At 47.5% G+C, this 7,102-nt stretch overlaps 1 long non-coding RNA gene across 1 annotated transcript; it reads right to left on the bottom strand.

Moving 5' to 3' along the window:
• Window positions 1–1,364: 1,364 nt before the first annotated feature.
• On the bottom strand, window positions 1,365–2,188 carry LOC127918168 (uncharacterized). The gene is made up of 3 exons (XR_008099241.1): window positions 1,981–2,188; window positions 1,536–1,791; window positions 1,365–1,472 (listed from the first exon to the last, which is right to left on the bottom strand). It is a non-coding gene; the product is annotated as an uncharacterized LOC127918168 (long non-coding RNA).
• Window positions 2,189–7,102: the final 4,914 nt, after the last annotated feature.

Genomic DNA, 7,102 nt, shown 5'->3' with positions numbered 1-7,102 from the left:
ACATTTCTATCCACATATCCTGACATGTGTTGTGGTGATAAAGATATTCACAGCTGACCTGTGTGGAGGAGCTTCCTGTCAAGGCAACAGTTCTACATCAAACCAAATCAAGCGTTATTTATAGAGCACATTTCAGACATGGAATGCAGCACAATGTGCTTCACAGGGAGACATTTAAAGAAAAGATATTTACTACACAACAAATGTACGAGGAAAAAAAAACAGAGGAATAACAAAATAACTGAACAACCTAAACAGCACCCTGAAGAAAAGAAAAGTTTCAGCCCCTCAGGTTCTCTGGCAGCCTCTTCCAGGGTCTGGTCCACTCAGGTTCTCTGGCAGCCTCTTCCAGGGTCTGGTCCACTCAGGTTCTCTGGCAGCCTCTTCCAGGGTCTGGTCCACTCAGGTTCTCTGGCAGCCTCTTCCAGGGTCTGGTCCACTCAGGTTCTCTGGCAGCCTCTTCCAGGGTCTGGTCCACTCAGGTTCTCTGGCAGCCTCTTCCAGGGTCTGGTCCACTCAGGTTCTCTGGCAGCCTCTTCCAGGGTCTGGTCCACTCAGGTTCTCTGGCAGCCTCTTCCAGGGTCTGGTCCACTCAGGTTCTCTGGCAGCCTCTTCCAGGGTCTGGTCCACTCAGGTTCTCTGGCAGCCTCTTCCAGGGTCTGGTCCACTCAGGTTCTCTGGCAGCCTCTTCCAGGGTCTGGTCCACTCAGGTTCTCTGGCAGCCTCTTCCAGGGTCTGGTCCACTCAGGTTCTCTGGCACCTCTTCCAGAGGCTGGGCCCCGCAGGTTCTCTGGCAGCCTCTTCCAGAGGCTGGGCCCCACAGGTTCTCTGGCAGGCTCTTCCAGAGTCTGGGCCACTCATGTTCTCTGGAAGGCTCTTCCAGGGTCTGGGCCACTCAGGTTCTCGGGCAGGCTCTTCCAGAGTCTGGGCCCCGCAGGTTCTCGGGCAGGCTCTTCCAGAGTATGGGCCCCGCAGGTTCTCGGGCAGGCTCTTCCAGAGTCTGGGCCCCTCAGGTTCTCGGGCAGGCTCTTCCAGAGTCTGGGCCCCGCAGGTTCTCGGGCTGGCTCTTCCAGAGTCTAGGCCACTCAGGTTCTCTGGCAGGCTCTTCCAGAGTCTGGGATAAAGTCTGGGATAAATTCACCTATGTGTTTTAATGTAGTCAAAAGTTTATTACTTCAGTGGAGGCTGCTGAGGGGAGGACGGCTCATAAAAATGTCTGGAATGGATTCAATGGAATGGCAACTAACACATCAGTGATATGGTTTCCATGTGGTTGATACCTCTGCATTGACTACATTAAGCCTAACTAACACATCAGTGATATGGTTTCCATGTGGTTGATACCTCTGCATTGACTACATCAAGCCTAACTAACACATCAGTGATATGGTTTCCATGTGGTTGATACCTCTGCATCGACTACATCAAGCCTAACTAACACATCAGTGATATGGTTTCCATGTGGTTGATACCTCTGCATCGACTACATCAAGCCTAACTAACACATCAGTGATATGGTTTCATGTGGTTGATACCTCTGCATCGACTACATCAAGCCTAACTAACACATCAGTGATATGGTTTCCATGTGGTTGATACCTCTGCATCGACTACATCAAGCCTAACTAACACATCAGTGATATGGTTTCCATGTGGTTGATACCTCTGCATCGACTACATCAAGCCTAACTAACACATCAGTGATATGGTTTCCATGTGGTTGATACCTCTGCATCGACTACATCAAGCCTAACTAACACATCAGTGATATGGTTTCCATGTGGTTGATACCTCTGCACGACTACATCACGCCTAACTAACACATCAGTGATATGGTTTCCATGTGGTTGATACCTCTGCATTGACTACATCAAGCCTAACTAACACATCAGTGATATGGTTTCCATGTGGTTGATACCTCTGCATCGACTACATCGCCTAACTAACACATCAGTGATATGGTTTCCATGTGGTTGATACCTCTGCATCGACTACATCAAGCCTAACTAACACATCAGTGATATGGTTTCCATGTGGTTGATACCTCTGCATCGACTACATCAAGCCTAACTAACACATCAGTGATATGGTTTCCATGTGGTTGATACCTCTGCATCGACTACATCAAGCCTAACTAACACATCAGTGATATGGTTTCCATGTGGTTGATACCTCTGCATCGACTACATCAAGCCTAACTAACACATCAGTGATATGGTTTCCATGTGGTTGATACCTCTGCATTGACTACATCAAGCCTAACTAACACATCAGTGATATGGTTTCCATGTGGTTGATACCTCTGCATTGACTACATCAAGCCTAACTAACACATCAGTGATATGGTTTCCATGTGGTTGATACCTCTGCATCGACTACATCACGCCTAACTAACACATCAGTGATATGGTTTCCATGTGGTTGATACCTCTGCATTGACCGCATTCCAGACATTATTATGAGCCGTCCTCTCCTCAGCTGCCTCCACTGATTGGTTCCAGCCATTATTATGAGCCGTCCTCCTCAGCAGCCTCCACTGATTGGTTCCAGCCATTATTATGAGCCGTCCTCTCTCAGCAGCCTCCACTGATTGGTTCCAGACATTATTATGAGCCGTCCTCCTCAGCTGCCTCCACTGATTGGTTCCAGCCATTATTATGAGCCGTCCTCCTCAGCTGCCTCCACTGATTGGTTCCAGCCATTATGAGCCGTCCTCCCTCAGCTGCCTCCACTGATTGGTTCCAGCCATTATTATGAGCCGTCCTCCTCAGCAGCCTCCACTGATTGGTTCCAGCCATTATTATGAGCCGTCCCTCCCTCAGCTGCCTCCACTGATTGGTTCCAGACTTTATTATGAGCCGTCCTCCTCAGCTACCTCCACTGATTGGTTCCAGCCGTTATTATGAGCCGTCCCCTCCCCTCAGCTGCCTCCACTGATTGGTTCCAGACATTATTATGAGCCGTCCTCCCCAGCTACCTCCACTGATTGGTTCCAGACATTATTATGAGCCGTCCTCCCTCAGCTGCCTCCACTGATTGGTTCCAGACATTATTATGAGCCGTCCTCCCTCAGCTGCCTCCACTGATTGGTTCCAGACATTATTATGAGCCGTCCTCCTCAGCTGCCTCCACTGATTGGTTCCAGCCATTATTATGAGCCGTCCTCCTCAGCTGCCTCCACTGATTGGTTCCAGACATTATTATGAGCCGCCCTCCCTCAGCTGCCTCCACTGATTGGTTCCAGCCATTATTATGAGCCGTCCTCCCCTCAGCTGCCTCCACTGATTGGTTCCAGACATTATTATGAGCCGTCCTCCTCAGCTGCCTCCACTGATTGGTTCCAGACATTATTATGAGCCGCCCTCCCCTCAGCTGCCTCCACTGATTGGTTCCAGCCATTATGAGCCGTCCTCCCTCAGCTGCCTCCACTGATTGGTTCCTTATTCCTAGCAAGCATTGACTACATCAAGCTTGTGACTCTACCAACTTGTTGGATGCATTTGCTGTTTGTTTTAGTTGTGTTTCAGATGATTTTGTGCCCAACAGAAATTAATGATAAATAATGTATTGTCCCATTTTGGAGTCACTTTTATTGTAAATAAGTATAGAATATGTTTCTAAACACTTTTACATTCATGTGGATGTTACCGTGATCACGGATAATCCTGAATGATTCGTGAATAATGATGAGTGAGAAAGTTAGACGCACAAATATCATACCCCAAAAATAGACCGACCGTCTGGGGATATGATATAAAATGCTAACCTCCTGTTATTTTAATGGTGAGAGGTTAGCATGTCTTAGTGGTATGATATAAAAATGCTAACCTCCCCTGTTATTGTAATGGTGAGAGGTCAGCATGTCTTGGGGGTATGTTATAAAATGCTAACTCCCCTGTTAGTGTAATGGGTGAGAGGTTAGCATGTCTTGGGGGTATGATATAAAATGCTAACCTCTCCTGTTATTGTAATGGTGAGAGGTTAGCATGTCGTGGGGGTATGATATAAAATGCTAACCTCTCCTGTTATTGTAATGGTGAGAGGTTAGCATGTCTTGGGGGTATGTTATAAAATGCTAACTCCCTGTTATTGTAATGGGTGAGAGGTTAGCATGTCGGGGGGGTATGATATAAAATGCCAACCTCTCCGTTATTGTAATGGTGAGAGGTTAGCATGTCTTGGAGGTATGTTATAAAATGCTAACCTCCCTGTTATTGTAATGGTGAGAGGTTAGCATGTCTTGGGGTATGATATAAAATGCTAACCTCCCCTGTTATTGTAATGGTGAGGTTAGCATGTCTTGGGGGGTATGATATAAAATGCCAACCTCCCCTGTTATTGTAATGGTGAGAGGTTAGCATGTCTTGGGGTATGATATAAAATGCTAACCTCCCCTGTTATTGTAATGGTGAGAGGTTAGCATGTCGTGGGGTATGATATTTGTGCATCTGTAACTTCTTCACTCACTATTGTTCATGATTCATTCATGACAGATCCTTAGTGTGACACCAAGGAACTTGAAACTCTCAACCTGCTCTGCAGCCCCGTCAATGTGAATGGGGGAGGCTCGGCCCTCCTTTCCTGTAGTCCACGATCAGCTCCTTTATCTTGCTCACATTGAGGGAGGTTGTTGTCTTGGCACCACTGCCAGGGCTGTTTTTATCGTTGTCGGCGATCAGGCCTACCAGTGTCGTCAGCAAACTTAATGATGGTGTTGAGTCGTGCTTGGTCACACAGTCGCGGGTGAACAAGAAGTACCGAAGGGGCACGCACCCCTGAGGGGCCCCAGTGTTGAGGATCAGTATGACAGATGTGTTGTTACCTCCCCTTACCACCTGGGGGCGGCCGTCAGGAAGTCCAGGTTCCAGTTGCAGAGGGAGATGTTTAGTCCCAGGGTCCTTAGCTTAGTGATGAGCTTTGAGGGTACTATGGTGTTGAACGCTGAGCTGTAGTCAATGAACAGCATTCTCACATAGGTGTTCCATTTGTCCAGGTGGGAAAGGGCAGTGTGGAGTGCAACAAAGATTGCGTCATTCGTGGATTTGTTGTTGCGGTCTGTAAATTGGAGTGGGTCCAGGATATCCATGAGTTTTGTAAATGTGTATAATTCCCAGTGTAACAATATAGTGAGTTAGGCCTATAATAGCTTAATACACTATATAAGCAAAAGTATGTGGACACCTTCAAATGAGTGGTTTTGGCTATTTCAGCCACACCCGTTGGTGACAGACGTATAAAATTGAGCACATAGCCATGCAATCTCCATAGACAAACAATGGCAGTAGAATGGCCTTACTGAAGAGCTCAGTGACTTTCAATGTGACACCGTCATAGCGTGACACTTTTCCAACAAGTTAGTTTGTCAAATTACTGCCCCGGTCAACTGTAAGTGCTGTCGTTGTGAAGTGGAAACGTCTAGAAGCAACAACAGCTCAGCCGTGAAGTGGTAGACCACACAAGCTCACAGAACGGGACCGCCGAGTGCTGAAGCGCATCATCTGTCCTCGGTTGCAATACTCACTACCGAGTTCCAAACTGCCTCCGGAAGCAACGTGAGCACAATAACTGTTCGTCGGGAGCTTCAAGAATGGGTTTCCATGGCAGAGCAGCAGCACACAAGCCTAAGATCACCATACGCAATGCCAAGCATTGGCTGGAGTGGTAAAGCTCGCCACCGTTGGACTCTGGAGCCGTGGAAACATTCTCTGGAGTGATGAATCACTCTTCTCCATCTGGCAGTCCAATGACACATCTGGGTTGGTGGATGCCATGAGAACGCTACCTGCCCCAATGCATAGTGCCAACTGTAAAGTTTGGTGGAGGAGGAATAATGGTTTGGGCTGTTTTTCATGGTCCAGGCCCCTTAGTTCCAGTGAAGGGAAATCTTAACGCTACAGCATACAATGACATTCTAGATTATTCTGTGCTTCCAACTTTGTGACAAAGCGCGCACACTGTGCATTCACTCAGCTTCAGCTTGATTTCAGGCATGAGAGAGTCTATTATTTACCCTCCCATTCTAGCTACAGTGTCAGTTCAGTCCATTGTTGGTTACAGACGGCATTGTCCCCTAAAAGGACGCTGTGTTTTCACTGAGAAGGTGCATGTGATGCCCCCTCTTTATACTTCTGTAGGTCATTTTTTCAGTGGGAGGGGGGTTCAGTAGGTGGCGGTAATGCACTATAAGTGTTAGATAACCACGGTAAAACCCCACAGAGGAAGAAGCCACCGTTTTGCCCGTTTATGTCACGGGAGACCGTGTCCCACGGCTCAGCATAATCGAATAACCACCCGGCCGGCCACCCTCTTCCTGGAGTGACTTCGGATTGGCTGTCCTGTCTTTAGTACCCTCTCTTATCTAAAGTTCCGTGTTAACAGTCAGGCATTTCATTGTTTGATTTGTAGTCACATTATCATTCAGGACTCTTCTGGCCCGCCGCTCTACGATCTTTTGCAGTCATGTCTGACCGAGGCTCCCAACGTGGTGACTTTAACCCGGTTTGTGCTGGAGGAAGGGAGGAAAGCGAAGGGACAGGGAGCTCACTACCTGCTTCGATGCACGGCCGTCAACCATCTCCACAGCCGTGAGGAAAGCTGGCATCGCCAACCTGTAAGTAATTATCATCACACTTAGCAGGCATGCCTTCAACAAAATAGGACTTGTTCAATCTCTCTCTCTCATTGAGAGACAATTCACACTGAAAGTTTCAGATGCACTAAGGGGGTTGGTGGGAAGTCTAATGGCTGAACGGAATCAGTTGAATGAGAGGCAGACAGGGAAACTTACGCCATTCAAATTCAAGTCGAAATACCTATTCAAGTGTGGCTGAAACGAATTGCCTGTCATTGAACCAATTGCACTTTATGGCAGCGAGGTGGGGATCCTGCAAAACAAGATTTCACCCAATGGGACAAACACTGCATGCAGAGTTCTGTAAGATTCTCCTACATGTCCAGAGAGAAAACTACAATCAATGTACGCAGGGCAGAATTAGGCCAATATCCATTAATAATAACTAAAAGAGAGCAATTCAGTTTTGTTAACATCTAAAATACAGTCCCCTCATCCAGCTGGTCCTGGGGCTGGAGTTCACTAACCTGT

Source organism: Oncorhynchus keta, unplaced genomic scaffold (genome assembly GCF_023373465.1).
Source record: "Oncorhynchus keta strain PuntledgeMale-10-30-2019 unplaced genomic scaffold, Oket_V2 Un_contig_1348_pilon_pilon, whole genome shotgun sequence".
Taxonomy (NCBI): Eukaryota; Metazoa; Chordata; class Actinopteri; order Salmoniformes; family Salmonidae; genus Oncorhynchus; species Oncorhynchus keta.
The sequence above is the reverse complement of the archived record's forward strand: the minus strand, read 5'-3'. Positions and strand labels throughout refer to the sequence as shown.